Genomic DNA, 25,772 nt, shown 5'->3' with positions numbered 1-25,772 from the left:
TAAATTTTGGAAACATCGTACAGAAAATATTATGGTGGAGTGAACCAGGGACTGCGTTTTATTGGCAGAACATTTAGAAGATACAACTCAAAAACTAAAATGACTGCCTACATTACTCTTGTCAATTCTCTACTAGAGTATTTCTGGGAGGTATAAGATAGTTCTAAGAAGGGCAACTTCTTTTGTATTATCGTGAAATGGGATAAAATTGATCAGAGTTTAACGTCCCGTAGATAGCGTGGTATTAGGGGCGAGAAAAAGCGGACAGAGTGTAATGGATATGATACGCGAATCATTAAAACAAAGGCGTTTTCCTTTACAGTAAGATCTTTTGACAAAGTTTCAGTCGCAATCTTTGTTCTCCGAGTATGAAAATATTTTGTTGACTCCCGTCTACATAGGGAGAAATTACCACAGTAATAAGAGAAATCAAAGCTCTCAGGGAGAGACTTACGTGCTAATTTTTCTCGCATGCTATTCGAGCGTGGAAAGGTCAATACATGGTATGAAAGTGGTTTTGTGACTCCTGTAGCAAGCACTTTGATGTGAACTGCAAGATAGTGATGTAGATGTAGATATGCTTCGTCTTAAAAGCTTTCAAATGTTAGACCGTCCGAGATTCACGCTCTCGCAGACCTAATGGGAATCGGTTCCACAAACAAGACAACTGCTCTCGCAAGAGCGAACCTCACGTCATCAAATTTCTGGTCGGTATTACGTTACACCTACGTTAAAAGTACATGGTTCATAAGCAATGCACGCGTCCAATGAAATCAAACATTACTTGCAATTTCAACAGCACTGGACGTTGATTTATGGCTCGGCGCGCTGCAAATTATATTTAATTTCTCTGTTCGGAATATGTGTAGCTGTATAATTAAATCGTTTCGCTTCCTATTGACAGTGAGCAAAATGGAGGCCGTAACGCATTTCAATCCGCAAATGTAATGAAACATAAAACCTGTTTAGCGGGCCAAACCCAATGGACGCTACCTTTCCCAAATATAGCACCTTCAACAGCCAACTGTGAAGTTTTGAATTTACGATGATATGCAGTACAGAATGCAAAACACACAACAAATTGTATTCTGTTTAGAATCTGTTTACGCAGCAATATTGTGTGAAACGTAAACATTCACAGATTGCAAAGAGAATATCAGTGCAGAAAACATAAAGTAACGACTCTTGTTGTGTTCCTTAAATGAAGACACACACACCTCAAAAAATTTGGACATTTATATAAATTCTTGCAGTATTTTAGCATCGGCACAGCCATAGCGATGAGATTTCATTGTAAATTTAGCCTAATTAACATACCACATCAGTTCAAAATATTTCGATACTGGATGAATAAAAACAGAGAGACATAAAGATATATCTATGGATATTCATAGAACTCTTTGAAAGTGTCCCCAGCAGAGTTCAAGTCGTCGTACAGGGAAGGTTGGACACACTCCACATTGATGGCTACTAATAACGTCCTAATACTTTCGGTGCTACGAATACTTTTCTTTCATGTACCGTATGTTGATCATTCCAGGGAAAGCATGGCCACGTTGAATTTAGGCATTCTCTGCTTAAATAAAGATAAAGACTCCATAGCAATTTTCACCATCCACGGATAAATTTTCCTTGCGTGAACGTCCTGGATGTTGGGTTCTATCCAGACACTGTTTCGATATTGAATACCATTCCAGTATCAACAACCATACTTCAGATATACATGCCCATGCCACAAGCACAAACACAATAAGTGATTCGGTATATAAAGGGGGTGAAAACAATAATCATGAAAGTTGGAACTTTATATAAGTGAAAGAATAATGCGGATAGGTATGGAAGAATCAATGACAATGAAGAAAGATTTCTTGATTTCTGCAATAAACGTAACTTGTAGAGATGAACACAGTGTTCAAAAGTCACAAAAGGAGGATGCATACTTGGAAAAGACCAGGAGACGGAAGAAGATAGCAGATGAATCACATCATGCTGCGACAGAGATTCTGAAATCAGAAATTGTATGCGTAACCAGGAGCAATTATAGACTTAGACCATAATTTAGTAATTATGAAGGTTTGCCAGAAGTAAAGAGAAATGTCAGGAAAAATCAACGAACAAAGAAGTGGGATACTGAGGTACTGATGAAAGAGGGTATGTGATGAGAATCTGTTTATGCAGCGATACAGTGTGAGATACTGAGGTACTGATGAATGATGGTACGTGATCATAATCCTATGTTGGTGTTTATACAGCTGTAATGAAAACCAAGGCAGGTATTCTATATTTCGCTCGAGAGGGAATGGACAGTTCTGGAAAGGGGGAAAGGGTAAACAAAGAAGTTGAACCGGCATACGTGGGTATAAGCAAGGTTACGGCGAAGAAAATGGGTGTAAAGGGAGAACAATTTTAGTTTGTCGATGAAAGAAGGTAATATTCAGGAAAAGGAAGTAGGACCTCATAATAAATATAGAGAAGCTAAAAAACATAGCGAACTAGACGTCGAACTGACAGATTCAGTAAAATGAAAAATTAAAATTTGAATTTTATAAATAAAGCATTGAGAATCTTAAAGGAAGTACGATGTTCAACGCTTATAAGAGAGAGGACAGATGGAAGGTGTACCGTGAAGGCCTGTAGTAGACGAAGGAACTGTCTGAAAATTAGGCAGAAAAGATATGGGTATCAAATCGGACATATTGACCTCAGTGATTGGCTTCGGAATATTTTCTATCAGTCGCACAAGATAGTTCGTCACCACTGGCAAAAAAGTGCCAGATTTATCGCACAGTCAGCTTGTCTGCTCATGCACGTAAGTTGCTGATCACAGTAATACAGAAAAGAAGAATAGAGAATTGAGGAACTTTTACGTGAGAATCAGTTTGGCGTTTGAATGGAGAAAAGGCCAGAGAGACAGCTCTGAGGATGCAAAAATGGTTCAAATGGCTCTGAGCACTAAGGGGCTTAACATCTGAGGTCATCAGTCCCCTTAAACCTAACTAACCAAAGGACATCACACACATCCATGCCCGAGGCAGAAATCGAACCTGCAAACGTAGCAGCAGCGCGGTTCCTGACTGAAGTCCTTAGAACCGCTCGACCACTCTGCGGTTGCACTTTATAATAAGAGCCTGACTTAAAGAAAACTCAAAATACTTCCGTGGATTAGTCGGACTGGAAAATGCTTTCGACGAGATAAAATCATGCAAGATATTTGAAATCCTCAAAAGAAAATAGAGGAAGTCAGGTAACATTCAACTTACACCAGAACCAAGACTAAACATTAAGAATGGAAAGTGCTAGAATTATAAAACGTGCAAATTAGAATTACAATGTCCTGTTCTGTTCAAGTTATATATCGAAGAAATAATAAAGAAAATAAAAGAAAGGTTCAGAATTTGGATTGGATGATAGCAGGTCAACGTTAAGATTCACAGAAGACATTGCTATCCTCTATGAAACTGAAAAGAATAACAGGATCTCTTGAATGGATGTCTAGTTAGCATAAAACATGGGTTGAGAGTAAAAGAAAGGAAGGACGTACTATTAAAGAACGACAAAAATGAGCTTAACTACAAACATAATATCAAAATGGGGACGAAGTGAATGTGTACTACTACCTCGAAAGGTAATTAATACACAACGGACGAAGGAAAGAGTACATAAGAAGATGAATAGGTAAAGGCAAAAAGCTCATTCCTCGCCAACGGAAATTTGCTAGCATCAAACATAGCAAATAATATAAGAAGAAATGAGAATATTTCAGGAGTGTAGCATTGTGTAAAAGAGAATCATAGCTGCCGAGAAAACCGTAAATAAAGACAAACGAATAATCTGAGTTGTTGAGCTACAGGAGGACACTGAAAATTTAGTGGAACAATGATAAGAGAAACGAAGATAATCTCTGCCCATTCAGTGAGGAGATGGCTGTATGGTCAACAGTGAATGTAGAACGGAACATAACTATTCGCTGCGTTCTATGTGTTCAAAGTAGGTCGTACAGTACATTCAACACATCGAATATTTTCTACGTAATAGTTTTGTTTTCAGTTTTTAGCTCTAGGAATGTAATACCAATTATAGTGGTTCACCCAATATAATTTAAGAATAATTATAAAATAAATTCCGAGTTTCATAGGAAGAATTCGAAATTCAAATAACCAGTTGCTTTCTGCTTTTAGTGTTTGAGCTCCATCGGTATGCAGGTATGCAGGATGAAAAAAAAAAAGTTCCACCTAAACAAAAACCATATTTTCAATGAGATTAGTTCCAATTCTGTGCCTAACTGAGTTAATATCACCTCGCTTTCTGTGCCATATAAATCAAATTTACGTCATTTGGAGCTAACAGGATTCATTATTAACTGTACAGTTTGATGATCGAGTCACTGACAATGTCTGTGCTATGAAAAACTAACGCTTCCAATACATACATTTCTAGCGCATTCTTTACCTTTATTTGTATTTTTGTGTTGTACTAGTACCATGCCATGTAGATCTACCACTGGAATAAATTTTATGTTAGGCAACATAAAACATCCAAGTTACTGGTATACACTGTTGGCGTAAGGTTGCCTGGGATTGGAAGGATCGGGCGAAATAAGGGTTGAACATCATTGGTATGAAGATTTTCATTAACATTTGCCAGCAAAATAATTTTATTCGTTAGGCCAACAAGACCTTGACATTGTGTTCTGGTCTTCATTCCAGAGACTGGTTTGATGCAGCTGTCCATGCTACTCTATCCTGTGCAAGCTTCTTCATCTCCCAGTACCTATTACAACCTACATCTTTCTGAATCTGTTTAGTGTATTCATCTCTTGGTCTCTCTCTACGATTTTTACCGTCCAAGCAGCCCTCCAATACTAAATTGGTGATCCCTTGATGCTTCAGAATATGTCCTACCAACCAATCCCTTCTTCTAGTCAAGTTGTGCCACAAATTTCTCTTCTCTCCACTTCTATTCAATACCTCCTCATTAGTTATGTGACCTACCCATCTAACCTTCAGCATTCTTCTGTAACACCACATTCAGAAAGCTTCTATTCTCTTTTTGTCTAAACTATTTATCGTCCACGTTTCACTTCCATACACGGCTACACTCCGTACAAATACTTTCAGAAACGACTTCCTGACACTTAAATCTATACTCGATGTTAACAAATTTCTCTTCTTCCGAAACGCTTTCCTTGCCATTGCCACTCTACATTTTATATCCTCTCTACTTCGACCATCATCAGTTATTTTGCTCCCCAAGTAGCAAAACTCCTTTACTATTTTAAGTGTCTCAATTCCTAATCTAATTCCCTCAGCATCACCCGACTTAATTCGACTACATTCCATTATCCTCGTTTTGGTTTTGTTGACGTTCATCTTATATCCTCCTTTCAAGACACTGTCCATTTCTATCAAAACTAGACATAGTTGTCTCACTGGGAATTCCGCGATCGTTCAATAAGTAAAATATGGAGTTTCAGTCTTCGATCGCTATTCTTTATTTCCAATTACCGGTTTCGGGCTAGCTGCCCATCTTCAGATCATATGTTGTAGTTACAGAGTAACTTGTCCGTACAGAACACACTGTTCACTGTCATAAGTAAAGTAAATTTACTTTACTTATGACAGTGAACAGTGTGTTCTGTACGGACAAGTTACTCTGTAACTACAACATATGATCTGAAGATGGGCAGCTAGCCCGAAACCGGTAATTGGAAATAAAGAATAGCGATCGAAGACTGAAACTCCATATTTTACTGTCCATTTCGTTCAACTGCTCTTGCAGGACCTTGACATATTAACACAAAACTCCTAATTTAAATAAAATTACTTTAAAGCAATTACTGATAATTGATCAATCATTTATCAAATATTTGACTGATATCAAATAACAAAAGCTTATTGTGTCAGTTCAAATACTTACTCCCAACTCTCCAACAGTCATTCATCGGAACATTAAGTATGAAAATTTAAATTTATTACAAATGATTATTTCTCTTAAAAATGTTCAAATCTTGTGTGCCATTGGCTACAATTTTTGAAATATTTACATCAAATTTTAATAATAGAAGCGAGATAATGTCCCAGCCATTGAATTTACATAACAGTCTCTTCAAAGATTCTGAGAAAACGGTCTTGAAATACGTAGTCCACAAACATTTTGTGAATGTGTTTGACTAAAATATAATAAATATTTGAGATCTACCTAAAAGGGGTTCATTAAAAGAGAACAAAAACAATTAAAGCTCCTTGATTTGAAACCACCATACGTCAGGGAATGTGATCCGGACGAACGGACCCGAAATTATTTAGGGCAGTCCCCATACGTTGCTCACCACTCTCCTTTTCTAAGCAACTAGTGGTAACACACCTCAAGGCACAAACATACAATGATAGCCTGATGAACATATAAGTAATTTTTAAGTAAAGCAAGAAAAAACGTAGATAAAAAAGTAACTGGGCAAGGCAGTCAATCCCACTTACACCTGACAGTGAAGTAGTTCAGCGGCCAACGGACATTCAGCTTCAGATCCCGTCACGGGGCGGAGACGGTAAAAACTTAACTGTGGCGGGGGACGGAAAACACAGGTGGAAGGAAGACGTGACGGTAGGCTGATCAACCTCACCTATGTATATACAATCTTGGCTCTGAACTATAACGCACCAAAATACATGCAACAAGATGAGGCACATAAGCTTGCAGTCTCCAAATAACTTGGCAACTTAATGCACAACTTACCAGACAAAAATATACTTTGAACGTCCTAAATAATGACGCGCTAAAGATTGTAACAGTTCACGAACCCCAATAATTTAAAACACACCACCAAACAACAGCTCTATGACATTTGTCCAATAGAAGGTACCATGTCTTGATTTGAGCGACACGCTCATCAAATCTCCTGGCCATACGCGGGAACAGAGAGCAACAACAACGGAAGGATGAACCTAGTCCGATGTAGAAGCATCAGGGCGCAAACACGCGCTGTCCCAATTATCACGCTCTCACAGGAGAGCAAGATCAGTCTTTACGAAAGCCGCGTGGTCTCGGCAACGAAGCAACCAACTAGAAGTGGCTCACCGAGTATACATGGCCACTGTGCGATGACAAACAATGGAAAACTTGGAGCGGCCGGAAGATGTGTGGATGATGACGGCCCACGTCTCGCCTCCAGACCTCTTCTGCCAAAAGAATAATGTGTCCTCCCTCGATCCTAGTGCAGATCCCTCGCGCCCGGAAGATGCTCAGCCAGACCAACTGACGGGCGGTACAACAAACAGCCGTCCCATGGCCCCGCCGATCTACGCTGTCTGTGGTGCTTCACACACTGCCTCTACCAGGAAAAACGGCATCAACGGCACTCGCGACAAACGCGCCACGCCCCCCTCACGCCAAGCTTTGTGTTCCAGGAACTATCCATCAAGAAACGGTTCAATTACTACAACATCGTTTTAAATTTTTTTTTTTACTAAAAATTGTTTAGAGTGACATCAATCATCTGCAATATAAGTACTCTGCATACTCTTTTGGGACTAAGTTTAAATTCTGTGATTATTAGTTGCAAGTGAGTATTTCGCAACTGGGTTAAGAAAGGAACAGATTCCTTCGTTTTCTAAGTTTAGTGCTAAGTTATTATAGTTGCCAAGTGACGTTACACAGAGGTTACGAAACAAAGGAGCAAATATCGTTCTCTTATAATTACTTACAGAGTCCGCAAAACAGATCAGATTTAACTCTTAACTACATGTTTTCTCAACAGCTTGTACACAGTGAACTTCTTCCGTCAGCACTAAAGTTTGAGACATCTGTGAAGCTGTTCCTCGGTCCCCACTGCTTTAACGACCTGCGGAGAGACATTAAACTGCCGGGTTATTGCAGGGGCAAACAACCCTTTCGGGAGGTGACCGGATCAGCTCCTGAAACTTGCAACCCACAGTCATTCGCCCTTGTATCGGTGTTCGTGAGGCTGCAAGAATACGTTGTATTACTTGCAATCTCTCTGTCCTGGTCCCCACCACCACCACAAAAAATGAAAATTCCTATATCTGAACAAGTTAACAGCAAGTATGACGGAGGTGATACATACAAGTGTATTAACAGCTCAAAAACAGATTTTCGCCATCAGGATAACTACGAACGTGGGAGAGATTCAAAAGAAGCAGAGGATGAAAACTTAGGCCTTGTGAAACTGGGCAAAATTTCTCTGTTGAGTAACAAAAATAATGACAAATAAAGATGTAGTGGACAAGACACGGCGTCCGTGGAGGAATTAAACCCACCCACTACAGCAAAAATAAGCTAAGAAATTTCCTGGGTTTTTCTAAAGACGACACAGACAAGCTCCTCACTCCAGGAACATACGAATTTAGCTGTGGCAGAAAACTGCTCTTTCCCTTCTTCTTACACCTTACTACTCAGGGGTTTATACTCTTATTCTTAATGGACGCCAGGGCTCATGGTATCAAATTGATTGAACGGAGACACTTGAGCAGTACCTGGGTCAACACAGCTCTCCCAGTTGCCACCACAAGTCAGTACACAGTTGAGTTACGTTCTCCGTCGGGTACCTAGGAGCCATTACCCAGTGCGGATGAACATTACGAGTCATATGATCAATGTTTTGTGTCCCAACATGTTATGGAATGCTGAGAAACTCAGCAAGCATTACTATCCCTTTCACGACAGGGCGCACAGCAAGTACAGTTGAACAATACTAAGGATGTGAGAATAATGCGGATTTACTCTTACAGAGACGAAAGCAAGACGTAACGGGTTTGGGGTCTCCGGTGAAAAAAAATACTGTACTTTTTATGAGGACGGTTCAGTAAGCTTTTGTGCAGTTTATGTGACGAACCTGTCTGAACCAAAGGTTGATCATTAGCACCAAATTTAATTTTTCACATTTCACCAGAGTTAATACTGTAACTGCAGTCCTTGTCACAATGAAATTATGTGGTGCTACAGGTTGTGCGTAGGTGATTGACATAACAATTGATCTCTCCAGCTATGCCTTACAGCCTCAAACTACGAGCCCTCATTTACTCTCTAAACAGCACTGGATATAGCGCTAAGATATTTCTAGAGCTGCTGTTCCGTAGCGCCATAAAGTTTCTTCTTAGTGCTGCCAGTTGAGAGATATTTCTAATATTTGTGGGTTATCTGCAATTTCGAAAAAATATTTACCCAGAAGAATTTTATTGACTATTTACTACTATTTGTTATGGAGTCATAACTGTTCCGATGGCCTCCTGATTTTTCATACAATATTTGCTGTCATTATTAACGCTCTCTTCAGTGCACACTTACAAAAATTTGAGCGTTTACCGCTGTCCTCTGCAGGAAAAGACAGAGCTTTGAGCAGAAACGTAGTGCAGATAAGAACTACGATAACTACGAAGATCCGTACATAATTTACCCTTCCTGCTGGCTCATATTTATACTCTGACGGAAAAGAATCGCTACACCAAAAAGTAATTAATGTAGAGTAATGAAATTTCAGGAATACATTTGTTTATACAGGGTGTTACAAAAAGGTAAGGCCAAACTTTCAGGGAAAATTCCTCACACACAAAGAAAGAAAATATGTAATGTGGACACGTGTCCGGAAACACTTACTTTCCATGTTAGAGCTCATTTTATTACTTCTCTTCAAATCACATTAATCATGGAATGGAAACACACAGCAACAGAGCGTACCAGAGTGATTTCAAACACTTTGTTACAGGAAATGTTCAAAATGTCCTCCGTTATCGAGGATACATGCATCCACCCTCCATCGCATGGAATCACTGATGCGCTGATGCAGCGCTGGAGAATGGCGTATTGTATCACAGCCGTCCACAATACGAGTACGAAGAGCCTCTCCATTTGGTACCGGGGTTGCGTAGACAAGAGCTTTCAAATACCCCCATAAATGAAAGTCAAGAGGGTTGAGGCCAGGAGAGCGTGGAGGCCATGGAAATGGTCCGCCTCTACCAATCCATCGGTCACCGAATCTGTTGTTGAGAAGCGTACGAACACTTCGACTGAAACGTGCAGGAGCTCCACCGTGCATGAACCACATGTTGTGTCGTACTTGTAAAGGCACATGTTCTAGCAGCACAGGTAGAGTATCCCGTATGAAACCATGATAACGTGCTCCATTGAGCATAGGTGGAAGAAACTAAAATGAGCTCTAACATGGAAATTAAGAGTTTCCGGACAAATGTCCACATAACATCTTTTCTTTATTTGTATGTGAGGAATGTTTCCTGAAAGTTTGGCCGTACCTTTTTGTAACACCCTGTATAAGATAGGTAAGTGATTAATACTGAAAGATCATAGATAAGCTGGAGATAAGCCATTCCAAAAGTGAAATGCTGCTACATTAACAACAGATGTAACCTTTAAAATGTTGAATGCAAGAATGCAAACGTGAAGGCATTGTGTTGTACAGGTGACGCATGTCATTTTGTGAGAGTGAGATCCGTGCCCGTTGCACTTGGTCGGTTAATGAATAGACCGTTAACGCTGGTAGTGGATGACTGTGGACTTGTCGTCCGATGATGTCCCTTATGTGTTTAACTAGAGGCAGATCTGGTGATCGATCAGGCCAAGGCAACATGTTGACACCCTGTAGAGGATGCTGTGTTACAACAGCTGTTTGTAGGCGAGCATTGTCCTGGAATGCTGCTCATGAACGGCAGCTCATCAGATCGAATCACCAAATTGACGTACCAATTTCATGTGGGTAACCACGAGAGTGCTCCTGCTGTCATACAAAATCGTACCCCAAACGATAACTTCAGGTCAAGGTCAAGTGTGTCTGGCACGCAGACAGGTTCATTGCAGACCCTCAACTGGCCCCCTTCTATCCAACACAAGGGCATCACTGGCACCGAGGCAGAACCAGCTTTCATCAGAAAACACAACAGACTTCCACTCTGCCCTGCAATGAGCTCTCGCTTGGTACCACTGAAGTCACAAATGGCGGTGGTTTGGTGTCAGCGGAACGCACCCTACAGGACATCTGGCTGAGAGCTGTCCTTGAAGCAACCGATTTATAACGGTTCGTTGTGTCACTGTGGTGCCAGATGATGCTGAAATTGCTGTTGCAGACGCAGTACGATGTGCCAGAGACGCACGCCAAACGCCAAACACGATGCTTTTCCCTCTCGGTAGTGACACATGGCCGTCCGGGTCACGGTCTTCCTGGAACTGTACATTCCCGCGAACATCGCTGCCAGCAATCGTGTACATTGACTACATTCCTGCCAGGTCTTTTTGCGGTATCGCAGAAGGAACATCCAGCTTCTCGTAGCCTTATTATACGACTTCGTTTAAACTCAGGGAGTTGTATGTAATGGTGTCTTTGCTACCTTAAAGGCATACGTGATTAACATAAACTCATCGCGTCCAGTCTCAAAGGTAACTAACACTCACAACCGTTACAGTGTGTATTTAAAGCAAAAATAATTTACATACTCATAGTGACTCTAATAGCGCCATTATTAAGCGACTTGCGCGAAATTTAAACAGATATCATCTTTCAGATGTAGAAAGACGCCCACCAACTTTCATGTCGCACAACTCCTTCTTGGTGTTGCGAGTTTTTCCGTCACTGTGGATATCTCCGGCAGCCGCTGTGGCCGGGCGGTTATAGGCGCTTCAGTCCGGAACCGCACTGCTACTACGGTCGCAGGTTCGAATCCTGCCTCGGGCTTGGATGTATGTGATGTCCTTAGGTTGTTGTTAAGTCCCATTGTGCTTAGAGCCATTTGAACCATTTTATATATCTCCAGACGAGTTCAAGTACAGTTTTAAGAACATACTACGAATATGTGAGTGTAAAATTTGTTGTCGTTTCTTGCCTCGCACTCAGATCTAGTAAAAAGGCCTTTAAAATCCCCATCTGACCTTCTTGATTAAGTTTTCTCCTGTTTCTCTCGTATTATGTAAGTTTGACCTTTTCCGAGTTCCTATCACAACGTTGCCCAATTGACATTCTCATTGTTGTTATTTTAAACACTTCACTTCCTTCCCTTCTTCTCTACATATGGAATATACACACTGTCCAGTCACCACTCCTATGTTAGATATCAGCGTGCAACAAGGCCTCACAGACAGCGTGTGGGATCACTAGCAGCGGGCGGAAAATAAAACACGGGGGACGCGGCCAACAGTTCACTAGCTGTCGTAATGCGGAAAGAGAACGTCCAAAATGCCTAAGGGTGGAGCATTTCCGAAACGGTTAAGTCTGTAAACTGTACGCGCGCCGTCGTGATTAAAGTATACGGTGCATAGCAAAATGGCGTTCTCCAAAACCGGCGCTAATTGTGATGCACATTAGGCCATAGATGAGGGATTGAACAACGGCTGCAGAGATGCTTAGTGGGGAACAGATGGCCAAGTGTGCTTGTTAAGCAGCTGACTGCCAAGATGAACCAAGAGGCAACTATCAGTGACTTCTCAACGACCGTTCAGAGAAAGCTGCTGCGTATGGGCCTTCACAGGAGGCGCCTGGATCATGCACTTATGCTGACTGGTGTTCATCGGCGACGAAGGCCGGAATTTGTACGGTTGTACCAAAACTGGACGTCATCTGAGTGGCAACAGCTGGTCTCTCAGACAAATCATGTTTTATGCTCCATCGAACAGATGGCCGTTAGCGTGTACGTCGTGAAACATCTAAAAACAAACGTGCTGCAACAATAGTTGGGCCCAAGCAGGAGGGCATTCCCTGGGTGATCTCGTCATTCTAGAAGGCACAGTGGATCAACACAAGAATCATCTATCCTTCCGGACCATGTCATCCCCTACATGTAGCTTGTTTTTTCTCGGTGCGATGGCATCTACCAGCAGGATAACGCAACATGTCGCACAGTTCGGAGTGTACGAGCGTCGTTTGAAGAGAACCACTGTCAGTTTACTGTACTATCCTACTCAATAAACTCCCCGGATTTAATCCCAGTCGAAAATATGTAGGACCACCTCAGTCAGGCTGTTCACATCACGGATTGTATAGCTGCTCACGGCACTGGAGTCCATGTCAGTCCCCAGAACCTCACTGGCTCTATTCCTGTAGGTCTCGCTGTAGTCTGTGGTTATTCAGCCTTTTGGCATGTGGTCACATTAATATAACTGGCCAGTGTAATAACTGTAGCCAAATATTTGATATGAAGACGGCGGAGTGCAATGGCTCCACGATTCACAAAACATAATACAAACATTTGATGCAGACTATGGCAGACCCTACATGCAGAATACAAAGTATACTCATGTGTCACGAGTGCGAACTTCCACTGCTCACATATTGTACACTTTTGTGACAGCTACGCATTATTCAGTGGAACAATTAATGTAGCTAATCCACTGCCTGAGCCTACATCAAATTCGTGAAGCATTTCATACACTTCGAGTGTGATTCGTCCGGTGAAGATTCGTTTCTACTATGCGCGTCATTCCGAGTCGACATTCGAACTACCAATCATAACGCACATTTCTAGCGTCTCGTATTACTGTATCCTGCAATTGGCATCTCACTCACATTTCGGTATAACGAAGTTGGACAGATCGCTAAAATGCTGCCATCCAGTAAGCTCTCTTCGTATGGTGCAGTGATTAAATTTTAAACTCTCTGCTGACAATTTACTTTAACGGCCGCAGCTGCCGCAAAATTATTGGGAAACGATGCAGAGCCGAGAGCAGCGAGTGGAGAAATTGTATGAGAATACGGGCTGGTGATGCGGTGAGGCAACTTGAGAATATGAATCTCAGCCATTCTTGTTACAAGCGCAACGTATCACAAACCATACGCTAACAATACCGGGCGATCGGAAAACTGCCACACAGATAACGCGATACTCTTCCCAGTTATTTCCCAGTTACTCTTTTCTCTGAATAAACAGTAGTTTCCCATGCTCATCTGTGAAATAACTGCGTGCAGTATGACGCACTGTTGTCATCTCCAGGATAATGTCATTAGTTCTTCTGGATAGTTAAGTAAACTCATACTGCAATATCGACTGGTGACTCCGTCATTAGGGTAAGCTCAACCTCCTAAATTAAAAGTTTAATTTTTTTCCGAATTTTGGCACCTTTCTTTCTTAGTATGACTCTTACATCTTAAGCTGAAATTGTTGTGAGTAGATTACAGATGAGTGCTACTAAAATAATGTAGAATGTTTTCCTTTCTGATGAAGGACCCAGCGTAGTTTTAAATTCCACTACAACTGATGAATCAGTTTCTCATTATTGCCCTCCATCTACAACTACAACTACATAATTACTCGGCAATTCACAATTAAGTGCATGGCAGAGACTTTATGGAACTATTTTCAACCTATTTCTTTACTGTTCCACTCTCGAAGAGCGCGTGGGAAAAAGCAAAACTTTCCGTATTAGTTCCGATTTTTAGTTATTTTCTCATAAGAGGGCGCCAACAAGTTATTTTGACACTCTAAGCAGAAAGTAGTTGATTGGAATTCCATGAGAAGATACTGCTGAGCAACACCCTAATTCGCATAACACTTCTATGTCACTCTCTCCCCTCTTTCGTGATGATGCAAAACGAGCTGCCCCTCTTTGTAGTCTCTTTAGTAGGCCTGTTGCCTATTCTCAAAATAAATCGCAGTATTTGGTTTGTTTTCCCCACAATACTATCTATGATCCAGTTTATGTTGCTTGTAATTGTAATCCCTAAATGCTTTGATGGATTTACAGCCTTTAGATTTGTGTACTTTGTCGTGTTGCTGAAAACTTGCGGATCCATGTAGTTATGATGTGGATAACTTCACACTTTTGATTATTTAGAGTCAGTTATTACTTTTCGCACCATACAGATATCTTGTCTTAAACTTCTTCACCATATAATGACTTTAAGTGATGACAAATGACAGCATATCTGCAAACAATCCAATGGGGCTGCTCAGATTGTCTTCTAAATAGTTAACGTGGATCAGTAGAGGGAACGCTTCCTTTGGGAATGCCGGATGTTACTCCTGTTTTACTCGATAACTTTCTCTCAGTTACTTTCTCTAGCTCTCGCTATTTTCTCATATCTTTGTAACTACTATAACACCGGCTCTAAGTTATTTTTCTTATTCCAGTCTTTGTCTATCACTAATTTTTCTCCTCTATTCTGGTCATTCCTGCGTCATGTTCACTGTTCGGTAGTAGGTGTACCACTCTTCTTTTCGTTAAGATCTTCCAGAGACATCTTCCCTTATCTGTTCACTACAATACTTCTTCATTTAGTATTTTATCTATATAAACGTTCTTCTATAAGAACATACAGTGTCTGAAAAAACCAAAAGATGTGACCCTGAAAGTCAATGTAACTTCGTACACGTACAGGCCATCGGTGGGTATATAAATGGTTAGAGCTGATATCCTCTGTAACATGTAGAACCCACCAGAGTACATTGGCGTTGTTTCTGTTTAGTTTTGTTACTAGGCCCGGTAAGGGTATAGACAGGGTTCGAAAATTCCCGTTACTAACTGCTAGGACTCGTACAGGGAAGTCAGTATATAATATTTTCAATGGGAAACCAGATTCGGAAGCTACCATTTCCGTGACACAGCAGCTTGAAAACATGTTTGCTATTTACGTGCGTAACACGATAGTCATGGTAGAGGGGTAGTTACATCTGATCGGCTGATGTCATTTGAGGTCTGTCCTACCTCTCTGACCTGATTCGTGCCTCATTCAAGTGTGTCTGAGTGTTAGGGCAACATGGCTCAGTACACTTTTGCAGAATACACTGACATCATCCTCCAGAATAGCGAAGCTCGCCGTCATGGAACAGCTGCTCATCGCCTTTTCCTATGATCGTTCTCCAAATGTTCGACTTCATCACATACCCTTTTCGCCACAATTACGCAACGGTTCCGAGAAAGGGTACCTTCACCGTCAGCAGGCTTGACTATGATGCTCCAGGGAGACGCAGCACACCCTCAATGGAAGAGACCGTACAGCATCACGTTGAGCAATACCCGTCAGTGAGTACAGGAGAAATTTCTTAGTCTATTAATGAGTGGAACTGCAAAACAACGCTTAATCAATTACTTGTAGAAATGGTTGAGTTTCCAACATGTTTTATGATGGCGATAACGCCTATAAAAGTGTCAGAAACTTGTAACGAGAATTTTCGAATACCCTGTATAAGGGGCATGTTGAGTGATTACTGTACTGGACAAGGAGACATTGCACACTCGTCTGAGACAGCGTTATCAGCACCTGACAGACTTTGAAAATAGGGTTGAAGGGAATTCGTGAGACGGTGGCCGGATGTTGGACTGCATGGGAACGTGAGGGTAGGCATCTTGTCGGCAAGGTTCCAATCGCCCATCTCTGACAACTACAAGAAAGGTTCGTCATACTGTGCACCAAGTACGTTATAACCTCATCACATTTGCGGACACTAGCAGCAGCTGCACCAGGGAATTACTGTGACATTGTAACCCTAGCCTGTCGTGACACAAACTAATGTTACCCTCTGAGAGGATTTATAATTTTGACCGTGCGTGTATGTCTAACGGATTAAGGCACGCCGACCTCTGGTGGCCGAGCGGTTCTAGGCGCTACAGTCTGGAACCGCGTGACCGCTACGGTCGCAGGCTCGAATCCTGCCTCGGGCATGGATGTGTGTGATGTCCTTAGGTTAGTTTTCAGTAGTTCTAAGTCTAGGGGACTGATGACCTCAGAAGTTAAGTCCCATACTGCTCAGAGCCATTTTGTTGATAAAGGCACCGGACAGTAATTTTGAATATGGTGAATTTAACATAAAAACTAAACAAGCTTTAAACTTTGGGGTTTAATGAAAGTAGTAAATTTCGTATACGAATGAAAAAATGAACGGTCGCCAGCCCAATTAGGCACATGAATTTGGAAATATATGTTTAAGAAAATGAAATATTAGTTATTGAAGTTACTTTCACTAATATTTCCCTTGGGATAGTACACAGGATACAAACAGGCACAGGGCACTCTGAGCTGTGTGTAGCAGCAGTCAGCAATACTGCACGTACTAGTAATCATAGAAAGCAAAATTTATACCAAACTCACACCAATAAGAGCTATACTGAAGATTGTTACTTGGATCAGTACTGAAATGTTAGCGCAAGAAGCGCAGAACTAAAATTGGCCAGGAGGGTGTTCTAAGTTAACCGACATATAAATACCACAAATAAAAATAAATAATACTGCAATTACAATTTTTATACTCGCATTTATAGAAATGTATCAAATTTCCTTAATAGCATAATATTCGAATTATCTTTCTAATATGAAAAGAGAATAGTGGGGACCCATAAACTGCTATTGTATCACTACTCGAACTCTATTATTATTTCAGTATCAAGATTCAATTCAACTAAATTTGATTCTTAGCTTCATTTGTAATAGTTTATGTTTTTACTTTTCAAGGTAAATTAATCAATATTGAGCTCAATTAAATTCAAAAATTCGTTCATGATAGTAATCAAAGATAAATTAAGTTTCAAATGAGTATAACGTATTTGCATTTTATCATCTACATGTGAAGCAGGTATTTTAGACAGTAACATTTACACAGCCTGGCACGGAATTTTTGTAAAACGTTACTTTGCAATAAGTTGAGAGTATTTTAGTAAAATTCTAACTAGCTTCACTTTTAATAATCCTTGCACATCTGACAAACGTAAACAAACAATAATAGTGCATTTGAAACAGGATACTCGGTTTTATAAATGCTTAGGAAAGGGTTCTGCATATGTTCATGATCAGGATAAAAGTTATGGTTCTAGGCACAGGTTTACAGCAACTATGTACCCGTGGTCTAGCGGTAGCCGGCACGGTAGCTCAGCGTGTTCGGTCAGAGAGCCGGTTGGCCTCTGTAATAAAAAAACTGAGTGGAGGGATCCGCCACCGAACTTGAACAGGATGTCTTCCGACGTCCGCAGCGACCAAACACAACGATCAACAACGAACAAAATGAAAAAAAGGAAAAAAAGGGGGTAACGTCTTTGATTCATAATCAAAACGTCTTCGGTCCCGGGTTCGATCCCCGCCACTGCCTAAATTTTGATAAATAATCAGCCTTGGCGGCCGAAGACCCCCGCATAAGAAGTCAGCCTCACTCTGACAACGGCCTTGTCAAAGAGGGCGGAGGAGCGGATAGAGGTTCATGACACTCTCTTGTCCTAGTGGTGGGAAATTGCCCCTAAAGGTGGAAGAATCAGCAATGATCAACGACATGAGAATGCAGAAGGCAATGGAAACCACTGCGTTAATGACACGTAACGTGTATCCACAGGACATGTGGCCTGTAATTGAAGAAGTGTCATGATGATCTCTCCATTGGCAAAAGATTCCGGAATAGTCCCCCATTCGGATCTCCGGGAGGGGACTGCCAAGGGGGAGGTTACCATGAGAAAAAGATTGAATAATCTACGAAAGGATAACGATCTACGAGTCGGGGCGTAGAATGTCAGAAGCTTGAATGTGGTAGGGAAACTAGAAAATCTGAAAAGGGAAATGCAAAGGTTCAGTCTAGATATAGTAGGGGTCAGTGAAGTGAAGTGGAAAGAAGACAAGGATTTCTGGTCAGATGAGTATCGGGTAATATCAACAGCAGAAGAAAATGGTATAACATGTGGTGTCACCGCCAGACACCACACTTGCTAGGTGGTAGCCTTTAAATCGGTCCGTTAGTATACGTCGGACCCGCGTGTCGCCACTATCAGTGATTGCAGACCGAGCGCCGCCACACGGCAGGTCTAGAGAGACTTCCTAGCACTCGCCCCAGTTGTACAGCCGACTTTGCTAGCGATGGTTCACTGACAAAATACGCTCTCATTTGCCGAGACGATAGTTAGCATAGCCTTTAGCTACGTCATTTGCTACGACCTAGCAAGGCGCCATTACCAGTTACTATTGATGCTGTAAAACATGTACCGTCAAGAGCGATGTTCACAACTTATGGATTAAAGTTAAGTATTCCACAGCTACGTCCTTTTTTGCTAGTCTAATTTCCTTAACCTGTTCCAGACCTCACGCCAGCCTGCGTGAGCTAAAACGCGTTCGTTACGGCTTCCTCTCAAACCCGGGTTGGCTCTCCTGCCAACCCCCAACATAACAGGTGTAGGATTCGTTATGAATAGGAAGGTAAGGCAGAGAGTGAGTTACTGTGAACCGTTCAGTGACCGGGTTGTTCTAATCAGAATCGATAGCAGACCAACACCAACAACGATAGTTCAGGTATACATGCCGACGTCGCAAGCTGAAGATGAACAGATAGAGAAAGTGTATGAGGATGTTGAAAGGGTAATGCAGTATGTAAAGGGGGACGAAAATCTAATAGTCATGGGCGACTGGAATGCAGTTGTAGGGGAAGGAATAGAAGAAAAGGTTACAAGAGAATATGGGCTTGGGACAAGGAATGAAAGAGGAGAAAGACTAATTGAGTTCTGTAACAAGCTTCAGCTAGTAATAGCGAATACCCTGTTCAAGAATCACAAGAGGAGGAGGTATACTTGGAAAAGGCCGGGAGATACGGGAAGATTTCAATTAGATTACATCTTGGTCAGACATAGATTCCGAAATCAGATACTGGATTGTAAGGCGTACCCAGGAGCAGATATAGACTCAGATCACAATATAGTAGTGATGAAGAGTAGGCTGAAGTTCAAGACATTAGTCAGGAAGAATCAATACGCAAAGAGGTAGGATACGGAAGTACTAAGGAATGACGAGATACGTTTGAAGTTCTCTAACGCTATAGATACAGCAATAAGGAATAGCGCAGTAGGCAGTACAGTTGAAGAGGAGTGGACATCCCTAAAAAGGGCCATCACAGAATTTGGGAAGGGAAACATAGGTGCAAAGAAGGTAGCTGCGAAGAAACCATGGGTAACAGAAGAAATACTTCAGTTGATTGATGAAAGGAAGAAGTACAAACATGTTCCGGGAAAATCAGGAATACAGAAATACAAGTCGCTGAGGAATGAAATAAATAGGAAGTGCAGGGAAGCTAAGACGAAATGGCTGCAAGACAAATGTGAAGACATCTAAAAAGATATGATTGTCGGAAGGACAGACTCAGCATACAGGAAAATCAAAACAACCTTTGGTGACATTAAAAGCAGCGGTGGTAACATTAAGAGTGCAACGGGAATTCCACTGTTAAATGCAGAGGAGAGAGCAGAAAGGTAGAAAGAATACATTGAAAGCCTCTATGAGGGTGAAGATTTGTCTAATGTGATAGAAGAAGAAACAGGAGTCTATTTAGAAGAGATAGGGGATCCAGTATTAGAATCGGAATTTAAAAGAGCTTTAGAGGACTTACGGTCAAATAAGGCAGAAGGGATAGATAACATTCCATCAGAATTTCTAAAATCATTGGGGGAAGTGGCAACAAAACGACTATTCACGTTAGTGTGTAGAATATATGAGTCTGGCGATATACCATCTAACTTTCGGAAAAGCATCATCCACACAATTCCGAAGACGACAAGAGCTGACAAGTGCGAGAATTATCGCACAATCAGCTTAACAGCTCATGCATCGAAGCTGCTTACAAGAATAATATACAGAAAAATGGAAAAGAAAATTGAGAATGCGCTAGGTGACGATCAGTTTGGCTTTAGGAAAAGTAAAGGGACGAGAGAGCCAATTCTGACGTTACGGCTAATAATGGAAGCAAGGCTAAAGAAAAATCAAGACACTTTCATAGGATTTGTCGACCTGGAAAAAGCGTTCGACAATATAAAATGGTGCAAGCTGTTCGAGATTCTGAAAAAAGTAGGGGTAAGCTATAGGAAGAGACAACAACCAAGAGGGAATAATAAGAGTGGACGATCAAGAACGAAGTGCTCGTATTAAGAAGAGTGTAAGACAAGGCTGTAGCCTTTCGCCCCTACTCTTCAATCTGTACATCGAGGAAGCAATGATGGAAATAAAAGAAAGGTTCAGGAGTGGAATTAAAATACAAGGTGAAAGGATATCAGTGATACGATTTGCTGATGACATTGCTATCCTGAGTGAAAGTGAAGAAGGATTAAATGATCTGCTGAACGGAATGAACAGTCTAATGAGTACACAGTATGGTTTAAGAGTAAATCGGAGAAAGACGAAGGTAATGAGAAGTAGTAGAAATGAGAACAGCGAGAAACTTAACATCAGGTTTGATGGTCACGAAGTCAATGAAGTTAAGGAATTCTGCTACCTAGGCAGTAAAATAACCAATGACGGACGGAGCAAGGAGAACATCAAAAGCAGACTCGCTACGGCAAAAAAGTCATTTCTGGCCAACAGAAGTCTACTAATATCAAATACCGGCCTTAATTTGAGGAAGAAATTTCTGAGGATGTACGTCTGGAGTACGGCATTGTATGGTAGTGGAACATGGACTGTGGGAAAACCGGAACAGAAGAGAATCGAAGCATTTGAGATATGGTGCTACAGACGAGTGTTGAAAATTAGGTGGACTGATAAGGTAAGGAATGAGGAGGTTCTACGCAGAATCGGAGAGGAAAGGAATATGTGGAAAACACTGATAAGGAGAAGGGACAGGATGATAGGACATCTGCTAAGACATGAGGGAATGACTACCATGGTACTAGAGGGAGCTGTAGAGGGCAAAAACTGTAGAGGTAGGCAGAGATTGGAATACGTCAAGCAAATAATTGAGGACGTAGGTTGCAAGTGCTACTCTGAGATGAAGAGGTTAGCACAGGAAAGGAATTCGTGGCGGGCCGCATCAAACCAGTCAGTAGACTGATGACCAAAAAAAAAAAAAAAAATAGCACCTGGTTCAAATGGCTCTGAGCACTATGGGATTTAACTGCTGAGGTCATCAGCAGTCCCCTAGAACGTAGAAATACTTAAAACTAACTAACCTGAGGACATCACACACATCCATGCCCGAGGCAGGATTCGAACCTGCGACCATAGCGGTCGCGCGGTTCCAGGCTGTAGCGCCTAGAACCGCTCGGCCACCTCGGCCGGCATAGCACTTTGATTATTATTAAAATCACTCATACAAATTAGCTGGTCCATGCTCTGATATATATCTGTATGCATGAAGTTGGTGGAGTAGTAGCGACATTGTGGCAAGCGACGTGGCGGATAACTGTACTCACGGTTCCCGATGTTTGAATACTCTATACAATTTCTTCTTGGCGACGACGAATTTTTAATGTGTTAGAGCCATTCCTTATTGCCGAGAGTACCATGCAACAGCCAAATCCACATCCGAAGCAAAATTACTTGCAAAGCGGCTTCCAGTTGCCTCCCTTGGCATCGCCGATGTGTACCATACAACGGCTAGCCACACCAAATAGCCGCCCATTTCGACTGCCAAAATCACCTTTTACATGTTGCCGAGCCACTTCAGGTGCGGAGGGACTTCCCTACATCTTTTACGTTTTACAAATTCCCTAAGCATGAACCAGCATCAAATGTACACAATGTTTTTCTTCTAAATACACACATATTGTAAAATTTCATTATTTTAAATATCATTTAGCTTTTTCCATACATACATTACAATAAATTTTCTGTCACAAATCAATGACCTTAATCAACAAAGAATACACACTTCGCAATTACAGATACACAGTTACATAATATAAACATACTTCTAATCGATATAAGTGTTACAACATATGTAGGCTGCCATCAACACCACAACACAAACTGCTGCGTTTGCGATGGTGTCTTGGCCAGACTGGCGTGATCCGATGTTCAATGGCGTCGCACTGTGTTCAGCTATGAATCGCGACTCTGCCACATTCCGGGTGACTATTGTCGGCGACCATGGCGGCGACCTGGCGAGAGGGCTCAGTCTTGCACTGTTTTGGAGGGGCACAGCACTGTAACTCCTGGTATCATGGTGCGTGGGGAGCCATCGGGTATGGTTTTAGCTTACGCCTGGAGACCGAGGAAACTCTGATGACACAACGGGCTTCTTGCGTCACATGTTACCTCTCATGCAACAGTGTCTGATGCCATCTTTCGACAGGACAATGCTCCTCTGGAGTAGAACAAGTGTGAACCAGCTCGGACCTCATCTCCGCTCCGTGCGAGTATCCAGCATACCAAAGACCAATGACAACAGTTGTTGTCCAGCTTGCTGCTGTAGAGTATACTAAGGATTTACGACTCTTCCCAAGCGAATTAGTGCATGCATCCAGGCTAGAAGGGGCTGCAACATCATGATGGTAATGTTGTTAACTATCACACTGTAAGTTTGACTCGATTTAGTAATCACCGAAATAACATCACATAGCCTATCAACACGTTAAGTTTCATTTCGTTTCCTTCATCTCTTCTGGGTGATTGACTTTTTGTCAGGCAGTCTAATGTAAATGCTTCTCCTTTCTTCTTCCACGAAATTCTGATGAGCCAAGTTTCAGGAACATACAATGCTGACCAACAGACTCACATCCCCAGTAACTTCTTCCTCTTACGTGTATCAATATCTGATGTAACTGGAGCTTTCTTTGTTTTTCGGTTTGGGAATCTACTTACGACATCTTTTCTGCCAGATCCATTCTCTGTTATGACGACTGCGACCTACAGTGCCTGCTTCGTTGATTTCATGAGACAGGAAGCTTCACGGCAGAACATCTGCTCACCTTGCTAGCTAAAAGCTGGTGACGAAACTTTCTCTCACTAACAGTTTTCGAGCCGACGAATTCCGGTAGGATGTCACCGCGTTCATATACACTCCTGGAAATTGAAATAAGAACACCGTGAATTCATTGTCCCAGGAAGGGGAAACTTTATTGACACATTCCTGGGGTCAGATACATCACATGATCACACTGACAGAACCACAGGCACATACACACAGGCAACAGAGCATGCACAATGTCGGCACTAGTACAATGTATATCCACCTTTCGCAGCAATGCAGGCTGCTATTCTCCCATGGAGACGATCGTAGAGATGCTGGATGTAGTCCTGTGGAACGGCTTGCCATGCCATTTCCACCTGGCGCCTCAGTTGGACCAGCGTTCGTGCTGGACGTGCAGACCGCGTGAGACGACGCTTCATCCAGTCCCAAACATGCTCAATGGGGGACAGATCCGGAGATCTTGCTGGCCAGGGTAGTTGACTTACACCTTCTAGAGCACGTTGGGTGGCACGGGATACATGCGGACGTGCATTGTCCTGTTAGAACAGCAAGTTCCCTTGCCGGTCTAGGAATGGTAGAACGATGGGTTCGATGACGGTTTGGATGTAACGTGCACTATTCAGTGTCCCCTCGACGATCACCAGTGGCGTACGGCCAGTGTAGGAGATCGCTCCCCACACCATGATGCCGGGTGTTGGCCCTGTGTGCCTCGGTCGTATGCAGTCCTGATTGTGGCGCTCACCTGCACGGCGCCAAACACGCATACGACCATCATTGGCACCAAGGCAGAAGCGACTCTCATCGCTGAAGACGACACGTCTCCATTCGTCCCTCCATTCACGCCTGTCGCGACACCGCTGGAGGCGGGCTGCACGATGTTGGGGCGTGAGCGGAAGACGGCCTAACGGTGTGCGGGACCGTAGCCCAGCTTCATGGAGACGGTTGCGAATGGTCCTCGCCGATACCCCAGGAGCAACAGTGTCCCTAATTTGCTGGGAAGTGGCGGTGTGGTCCCCTACGGCACTGCGTAGGATCCTACGGTCTTGGCGTACATCCGTGCGTCGCTGCGGTCCGGTCCCAGGTCGACGGGCACGTGCACCTTCCGCCGACCACTGGCGACAACATCGATGTACTGTGGAGACCTGACGGCCCACGTGTTGAGCAATTCGGCGGTACGTCCACGCGGCCTCCCGCATGCCCACTATACGCCCTCGCTCAAAGTCCGTCAACTGCACATACGGTTCACGTCCACGCTGTCGCGGCATGCTACCAGTGTTAAAGACTGCGATGGAGCTCCGTTTGCCACGGCAAACTGGCTGACACTGACGGCGGCGGTGCACAAATGCTGCGCAGCTAGCGCCATTCGACGGCCAACACCGCGGTTCCTGGTGTGTCCGCTGTGCCGTGCGTGTGATCATTGCTTGTACAGCCCTCTCGCAGTGTCCGGAGCAAGTATGGTGGGTCTGACACACCGGTGTCAATGTGTTCTTTTTTCCATTTCCAGGAGTATATGTTAGTGGCCTCTCCTAGCCGTACGGTGAGTTCAGTTCAATATAGCTGAAAAACTATGTCCGAACAGGCCTCGAAAGGCCCTATGGTACCGACCAGCCGCTGTGCCATCCTCAGCCGATAGGCGTCACTAGATGTGGATATGTAGCGGCATGTGGTCAGCACACCGCTCCCCCGCCGTTGTTAGTTTTCGCGACCAGAGCCGCTACTTCTCACAAGGGAACCTCCCCATCGTCCCCCCCTCAGATTTAGTTATTAGCTGGCACAGTGGATAGGCCTTGAAAAACTGAACACAGATCAATCGAGGAAACAGGAAGAAGTTGTATGGAACTATGAAAAAAATTAGTAAAATATACAAACTGAGTAGTCCATGTGCAAGATAGGCAACATCAAGGAGAATGTAAGCTCGGGAGCGCCGTGGTCCCGTGGTTAGCGTGAGTAACTGCGGTACGAGAGGTTCTTGGTTCAAGTCTTCCCCCGATTGAAAATTTTACTTTCTTTATTTTCGCAAAGTTATGATCTGTCCGTTCGTTCATTGACGTCTCTGTTCACTGTAATAAGTTTAGTGCCTGTGTTTTGCGATCGCACCGCAAAACCGTGCAATTAGTAGACGAAAGGACGTGCCTCTCCAGTGGGAACCGAAATCATTTGATCTCAAGGTCATAGGTCAAC

Source organism: Schistocerca cancellata, chromosome 5 (assembly GCF_023864275.1).
Source record: "Schistocerca cancellata isolate TAMUIC-IGC-003103 chromosome 5, iqSchCanc2.1, whole genome shotgun sequence".
In the NCBI taxonomy this organism is placed as follows: Eukaryota; Metazoa; Arthropoda; class Insecta; order Orthoptera; family Acrididae; genus Schistocerca; species Schistocerca cancellata.
Note: the sequence above shows the minus strand (reverse complement) of the source record.